This window comes from Cebus imitator, unplaced genomic scaffold (genome assembly GCF_001604975.1).
Source record: "Cebus imitator isolate Cc_AM_T3 unplaced genomic scaffold, Cebus_imitator-1.0 Scaffold324, whole genome shotgun sequence".
Taxonomy (NCBI): domain Eukaryota; kingdom Metazoa; phylum Chordata; class Mammalia; order Primates; family Cebidae; genus Cebus; species Cebus imitator.
This window is the reverse complement of record NW_016107639.1, coordinates 2,395,188-2,403,414: the sequence shown is the minus strand read 5'-3', so window position 1 is coordinate 2,403,414 and position 8,227 is coordinate 2,395,188. Positions and strand designations below refer to the sequence as shown.

Genomic DNA, 8,227 nt, shown 5'->3' with positions numbered 1-8,227 from the left:
GAGTTATGAATGGCTCTTGCCTACTGAATCGTTCTGACTGAGCTCCTCTCTACCCTGAATGCAAGAGACCTAACAGTTAGGTAGGAATATAATTGCCCCATTCGGCCTGAAGAAGTTACAGAAGATGGATCTTTGACCCTCTGCAAACCGTAGGATTAAGGGTTCTCTTGTAAAAGGGAGGGGCGGAAATGTCAGAGGCATTTGAACCAGAGCAATTCCATCTTGAATAGGGGTTTCCATATAGGAAGTTACCCTATATGCTCTACGAATGGAGGTATGGATAATCCACTCCTGTTTAGCATATAATCAAGAAATAACCATAAAAATGGGCAACCAGCAGTCCTCAGGGCTGCTCTGCTTATGGAGTAGACTTTCTGTATTCCTTTACTTTCCCAATAAACTTGCTTTCACTTTACTCTATGGACTCACCCTGAATTCTTTCTTGCACGAGATCCAAGAACCATCTCTTGGGGTCTGAATCAGGACCCCTTTCCTGTAACACATTCACTTAAAAATAAGACACTGGGTTTGGTGACACTTAGAGTAACGGCTGTATCTATGCTGCTCAATGCTGAGTAAGCACCATGAAATGCAAATAATAAAGATAAATTATAATACTTTTTTTTTTTCCTAAGACGGAGTTTCGCTCTTGTTACCCAGGCTGGAGTGCAATGGCGCGATCTCGGCTCACCGCAACCTCCGCCTCCTGGGTTCAGGCAATTCTCCTGCCTCAGCCTCCTGAGTAGCTGGGATTATAGGCACATGCCACCATGCCCAGCTAATTTTTTGTATTTTTAGTAGAGATGGGGTTTCACCATGTTGACCAGGATGGTCTCGATCTCTTGACCTCGTGATCCACCCGCCTCGGCCTTCCAAAGTGCTGGGATTACAGGCGTGAGCCACCGCACCTGGCCAAATTATAATACTTAAATCTAAAACACATCTCAAGTCACCACCCTCTCTCCCACCTGCAGGGAGCCCCCAGCCACCTGCAGAAACAGGGCCCCTTCACCCCCTCTTCCTGCAGGATACCCTTCATGCAGACCAGAAACCCATGAACGTTTATCTCTTGCTGTTCGTCAGAAGCTGCACATTAGAAGCATATTCTTAGAAACATTGTGAGGCGAATAAAAAACATTGTAAATACCACTCGAACAGCTGGCTGAAAGAGGACCCAGACATTCTTATGGTGGCTTCGTTTCTCCCTTCCCCCTTAGGCCACATGTAGGAATTTCTAAAATCCCAGAAAACCTGAATCATCCATGGTCCAGCCCTCAGCACTGTGTGCTTGGGGAAGCTAACAGGAAGCTGAGCCCCCACGGGCAGCCCTGAGTCTCCCAGGAAAGGCCCTCATCACCTCAAGAGGGCAGGCTGCAGGCCCTGGGGGGATCCCAGGGAGGAAGGTGGCTTGCTTTCTTGTTTTGGTGGTGCTACACTTTGGGTGTGGAAAAAGCTGTGGTTTTGAGAAATGTACTGGAAAAGGTAAAGACAATTTCCTGTAAAACATGGGTCACACAGCTGCTGTCTCTCCTAGCTGCACCCACAGGGGTCCACACATGGGGCCAACAGCTGGGGGTCTGCTCTGCAGAGCCAGGGGGCTGGGCTCAGTACGCTGCAACCCCCACACTCTGGGATCTGGTGCTGAGAAATCTGGAGAGGCCAGTGACCCACCCCCACCTCAAGACTCCCCGCAGGAGGGATGCCCGGTCTCCCTGACCCTGTCTCTAGGGTCCCACCCAAGCACCTGTGGAGAGGAGAGCACTCAGGCTGTTTTGGAAACACAGGGTTATGTGCAGAGGCTTGCATTTCCTAAACACGCACAGACACATACACACACAGACACACACACTCATACGCACATACACACACACAGACACACACACACACTCATATGTACATACACACACACACACACACACACATCAGCCGGGGCCTTCCCGGCTGTGATAGGGCTCCCTCCTGGGAAGGGCAGGGCCCCCTTCCACACTGTCTTCTATCTGTGGGATGAAGGCTCTTGGGCACTGGACGCTAAAAATACCGGGGTTGTGGTGGTGGCATCACCACAGGAGAGGCAAGCCAAGAAAACCTCCGGCTACTACCCACCCCCAACCTCCCAATCTCAACTTCTAGGTGACTGATGATGGGAGTCACCCAAAAAGAAGCTTGCCATGGTTCCCTCCCCCCCACCCACCAAGCTCCAGGGATTGTGCCTGGAGAGAGCAGGCTGTAAAACAGATAACTCCCGAATCTCTTCCCAAAGTGATTTCACTGAAACAAAGTATGGGGAGGTGCAAGCCTAAGGGCACTCCCAAAAACAGTGCAGGTGACGGCTAAAGGGCAAAAAGCAGATGTAGGCTCGCTGCAGACCTGCTAGTTTGCCCAAGAGAATTGCTAAAAGAGACAGCTCAGAGGAGCCTGCCTGAGTTCAAAACAAATCTCAAACACAGGCCTCAGGAACTACCCTTCAAAGGATCCCGAATTTGATAGTTTACAATGTGGGGCGATTTATAACCCAGAGTGTTGTTAAAACACTAGAGCCATTATCTGGTCTAGCTGGGTATGGCTAGGAAAAGAGAGTAAAAGTGAGCCATGCCCTGATCAAAGGAGAGCTCCCACTAAATGCCGGGATGACTGTGGACATGCCCATGGCTGAGTTCCCCGAGGAGCAACATTAGATATTTAACATTGGAATTTGAGGTTGGGCGTAGGCAGATTCCCATAACATAAGCCACCCAGTCACTAAACAAATAAACAAGTAAATTACAACAACCAGCCTAGAGAGAGGGTTCATAACCAGAGTTGCTACATATATCATCTAAAACAGCAGTACCCAACCATTTTGGCACCAGGGACTTGTTTGTGGCAGATAGTTTTTCCCACAGACTGGGAATGAGTTAGGGGATGCTTTTGGAATGAAACTGTTCCACCTCAGTCATCCGGCATTAGATTCTCATAAGGAGCATGCAACCTAGATCCCTCCCATGCACAGTTTACAATAGAGTTCATGCTCCTATGAGAACCTAATGCTGCCACTGATCACACAGGAGGTGATGCTCAGATGGTAATGCTTGCTCACCCACCCTTCGGCTCCTGCTGTGCTGTCCTGCTCCTAACAGGCCACAGATGGGTACCAGTCCACAGCCTAGGGGTTAGGAACCCGGATCTAAAATGTCCAGTTTCCAAAAGATCACAGCACATACAAAGAAACAGGAAAGCATGACCTATAAACCAGAAATAAAGCAGACAACAGAAACTCCCTGAGAGAGTGATCGGATGTCAGACTTAACAGAAAAAGCCTACAAAGTAGCCACTACAATTTTTTTAAAGAACTAAAAGAAATCATGATAAAACAAGATATGTGACAACACTGAATCAAATGCAGAATACCAATAATGACACAGAAATTATAAAACAGAACCAAATGGAAATTCTGGACACGGAAAGTATAACAGTCTTAAGTAAAACTTCACTAGAAGGGCTCAACAATACATTTCACCTGGCCAAAGAATTAGTAAATTTGAAAATAGATCAGGCCAGGCACGGTGGCTCGTGCTTGTTATCCCAGCATTGGGGGAGGCAAGGTGGGAAAATCACTTCAGGCCAGGAGTTCAAGACCAGTCTGGGCAACATAACTGTATTAATCCATTCTCACACTGCTATAAAGAAATATCCAAGACTGGGTAACTTATAAGGAAAAGAAATTTAATTGACTCACAGTTCCGCATGGCAGGGGAGGCCTCAGGAAACTTACAATCATGGCAGAAGGCACCTCTTCACAGGGCAGCAGGAGAGAGAATGAGAACTGAGCAAAAGTGGAAGCCCCTTATAAAACCATCAGATCTTGTGAGAACTCACTCACTACCACAAGAACAGTATGGAGGAAACCACCCCCATGATTCAATTATCTCCACCTTGTCCTATCCATTGACATGTGTAGATTATTACGATTCAAGGTAAGATTTGGTTGGGGACACAGAACCAAACCACATTAATAGCAAAACCCTGTCTCAGCAAAACATAAAAAAATCAGTCAGGTGTGGTGGTACATACCCGTACTCTCAGCTACTTGAAATGCAGAGGCAGGAAGATCACTTGAGCCCATGATATTGAGGTTGTAGTAACCTATGATCATACCACTGTACTCTAGCCTGGGTGACAGAGACCCTGCCTCTAAATAAATAAATAAAATAAAAAAGAAAATAGATCAATAGAGATTCTGCAATCAGAAGAAAAGAAAAATGAATAATGCCTCAGAGAAATGTGGGACATTATTAAATGCGCCAACATACATATGACAGAAAGAAGGAGAGGAAAGAGAAAGGAGAAGAGAAATATTCAAAGAAACGATTGCCTAAAATTTCCCAAAATTAACAACAAAAACTCAATAATCTACACAAATCTATACATCTTGAAAAACTCCAAAGACACATCATAATAAAAATGCCAAAAGGCAAAGACAAGGAGAAAGCCTTGAAAACAGCAAGAGAAAAATAAGGCAGGAACCCTCAACAAGATTAACAGCTGACTTCTCAGCAGAAATAATGCAGGCCAGAGGCAGTGGGATAACATATTCAAAGTGTTCAAAGAAAAAACACCTGTCACTCAAGAATCCTACAACCAGCAAAGCTACCTTTCAAAAATAAAAGTGAAATAAAGACTTTCCTAGATAAACAAAAACTGAGATAATTCACTGCTAAAAGGCCTGCCTTACAAAAAATACTAAAGAAAGTTCTTCAGGCTAAAAGAGGGCTGGGGGTCTGCCCTGCAGATGAAAATCTGAATCCACAAAGAGCACCAGTAAAGTTAGTCATGTAATTATAAAATACAGTATAAATTTGTATTTTCTTCTCTCATCACATAAATGATTTAAAATGAAATTGTACAAAACAATGTATACATAAGGTATTGTTGAGCCTATAATGTATAGAAATGCAATATACTTGACAATTTAATGGTACAAAGAAAAAGGGTGTGAGCAAAGGTGTACTGGACTAAGGAAATTACTCCATATCGAACTCAAAGGACACTCTCTATCTGCTGATAATGTGACTCAGGATATAATGCGAAGTGAAAAGAGCAGCATCCAGAACAATATGCATAATGTGCTGCCTTGCAAGAAAGAAATACAAACACATACACATATTTGCTTGTATTTCCAAAAATAACAATGACACTCACAAACCAAGAAATGCCTGAGGCTACCAGAAGCTGTCAGAAACAAGGAAAAGAATTTCTACCAGAGCCTGAGGTGAGAATGCAGCCCTGCTGACACCTTGATTTTGGTTGTCTGGCCTTTAGAAGTCTGAGACAGCAAACTTCTGTTTTCAGGCACTGAACTTGTGGTAATTAGCACCTACAGGAAATACAGTTCTCCTCTGCCAAACTGAGGACAATTTATGCATGAAGATAAATTAACTAGCTGGGCATGGCAGCGTGCGCCTGCAGTCCCAGCTACTTGGGAGGCTGAGGCAGGAGGATTGCTTGAGCCCAAGAGTTTGAGACCACCCTAAGTAACATAGCAAGGCTCCATCACTAAAAAATTAATTAACATAGTAACAGAATATAACTATTGAATAAACTAGGAAACCTTGGAGTCAGGCTGATTAAACAGTCAAATAAAATAAAAGTTTGATAAGCAATATACATGTACATAGTCTGTAAACACCTCCACAGAAATACATAGAAAAGTAGATTTAGGGGTACAAGTGAATTTTTGTTACATGGATATATCTCACAGTGGTGAAGTCTGAGCTTTTGGTGTAACGATCACCCAAATGGTGTACATTGTACCCAATAGGTAATTTCTCATCTCTCATGCCCCTCCTACGCAACCACCTTTTGGAGCCTCCAATGTCTATTATTCCATCCTCTATGTCCATGTGTAAACATTGTTTAGCTCACACTAATGAGTGAGAACATGGCTTTCTGTTTCTGCCTCCAGTTCCATCCATGTTGCTGCAAAAAAAATTTTATTCTTGGCCGGGCGTGGTGGCTCAAGCCTGTAATCCCAGCACTTTGGGAGGCCGAGGCGGGTGGATCACGAGGTCAAGAGATCGAGACCATCCTGGTCAACATGGTGAAACCCCGTCTCTACTAAAAATACAAAAAATTAGCTGGGCATGGTGGCGCGTGCCTGTAATCCCAGCTACTCAGGAGGTTGAGGCAGGAGAATTGCCTGAACCCAGGAGGCGGAGGCTGCGGTGAGCCGAGATCGCGCCATTGCACTCCAGCCTGGGTAACAAGAGTGAAACAAGAGTCTCAAAAAAAAAAAAAAAAATTTTATTCTTATAGTATTCCATGGTGTGTGTATATATGTGTGTGTGTATACATATGTTCTAAATTCTTCTAGTATTTTTATATACATCACATTTTATTTGTCCAATCATCCGTTGAGGGACACCTAACTTGATTCCATGACTTTGCTATTGTGATAGTGCCGCAATAAACACGCGAGTGCAAGTGTCTTTTTGGTATAATGATTTCTTTTCCTTTGGGTAGATACCCAGTAGTGGGGTTGCTGGGTTGAATGGTAATCCTATTTTTAGTTCTTTGAGAAATTTCCACAGTTTTCCATAGAGGCCGTGCTAATTCTACATTCCCATCAACAGAGTATAAGCATTTCCTTTCTCCACATCCTCACCAACATCTGTTGCTTCTTAACTTTTTAATAGTAGCCACTCTGACTGGTGTAAGATGGCATCTCATTGTGATATTAATTTGCATTTCTCTGTTAATTAGTGAAGTTGAGCACTTTTTTCATATTTTGTTGGCTGCCTGTATGTTGAAAATTTTCTGGTTCATGTCATTTGCCCACTTTTTAATAAGGTGGGGTTTTTTTTCTCGTTGAGTTCCCTGTAAATTCTGAACATTAGTCCTTTGTCAGATGCATAGTTTGCAAATATTTTCTCCCATTCCATAGGTTGCCTGTTTACTCTGTTGCGTATTTCTTTTGCTGTGCAGAAACTTTTTAGAGTCCCATTTGTCCATTTTTGTTTTTGTTGCATTTGCTTTTGAGGTCTTAGTCATAAACGTTTGCCTAGACCAATGACCAGAAGAGTTTGTCCTAGGTTTTCTTCTAAGATTTTTTTTTTTTCGAGATGGCGTTACACTGTTGTTACCCAGACTGGAGTGCAATGGCACGATCTCGACTCACCGCAACCTCTGCCTCCTGGGTTCAAATAATTCTCCTGCCTCAGCCTCCCGAGTAGCTGGGACTGCAGGCACACACCACCATGCCCAGCTAATTTTTGTATTTTTAGTAGAGACGGGGTTTCACCTTGTTGACCAGGATGGTCTCGATCTCTTGACCTCGTGATCCACCCGCCTCAGCCTCCCAAAGTGCTGGGATTATAAGCGTGAGTCACTGCGCCCACCCTTCTTCTAAGATTTTTATAGTTTGAGGTCTTACATTTGTCGTAATACACCTTAATTTTTTTATATGGTGAGAAATAGGGTCCAGTTTCATTCTTCTACATATGGCTGTCCAATTTTTCCAGCATCACTTATTAAACAGAATGTCCTTTCCCCAGTATATATTTTTGTCAACTTTGTCAAAGATCAGTTAATTGTAGGTACATGGTTTTATCTGGGTTCTTTATTGTGTTCCATTGATCTGTGTGTCTATTTTTATACGAGTATCATGCTGTATATTTGGTTACTATAGCCTTCTAGTATGATTTGAAGTCAGGTAATGCAATGGCTCCCACTTTGTTCTTTTTGCTTAGGATTGTTTTGGCTATTTGGGCTCTTTTATGGTTCCATATAAATTTTAGGAATTTTTTTCTAATTCTGTGAAAAATGACATTGGTAATTTGATGGGAATATCATTGAATCTGTAGATTGCTTTGGGCAGTATGGTTATTTCAACAATACTGATTATTCCAAGCCATGGGCATGAGATGTTTTTCCATTTGTTTGTGTCATCTATGATTTCTTTCATCAGCGTTTTGAAGTTCTCCTTGTAAAGGTCTTTCACCTCCTTGGTCAAATGTATTCTTAGGATTTTGTTTGTTTATAGTTACCATAAATGGAATTTCTTGATTTGGTTCTTAGCTTGATCATTATTGGTGTATAGAAATGCTACTTATTTTTGTTTATTAATTTATCCTGAAACTTTACTGAAATCACTTATCAAATCTAGAAGTCCTTTGGAGGAGTCTTCACGGTTTTCTAGATATAAGATCATATCATGAGCAAACAGATAATTTAATTTTCTCAGTTTGGATTT

General features: G+C 42.7%; 1 long non-coding RNA gene across 1 annotated transcript in view; it reads right to left on the bottom strand.

Annotated features, from left to right (window-relative positions):
- Nucleotides 1-1,508: 1,508 nt before the first annotated feature.
- Nucleotides 1,509-8,227, bottom strand: part of LOC108286616 — a 12,058-nt gene continuing 5,339 nt past the window's right edge. The window contains exons 2-3 of the long non-coding RNA XR_001817991.2: nucleotides 2,446-2,449; nucleotides 1,509-1,521 (exon numbers count right to left, since the gene is read on the bottom strand). This is a non-coding gene — a long non-coding RNA (uncharacterized LOC108286616). The remainder of the gene's footprint in view (nucleotides 1,522-2,445; nucleotides 2,450-8,227) is intronic.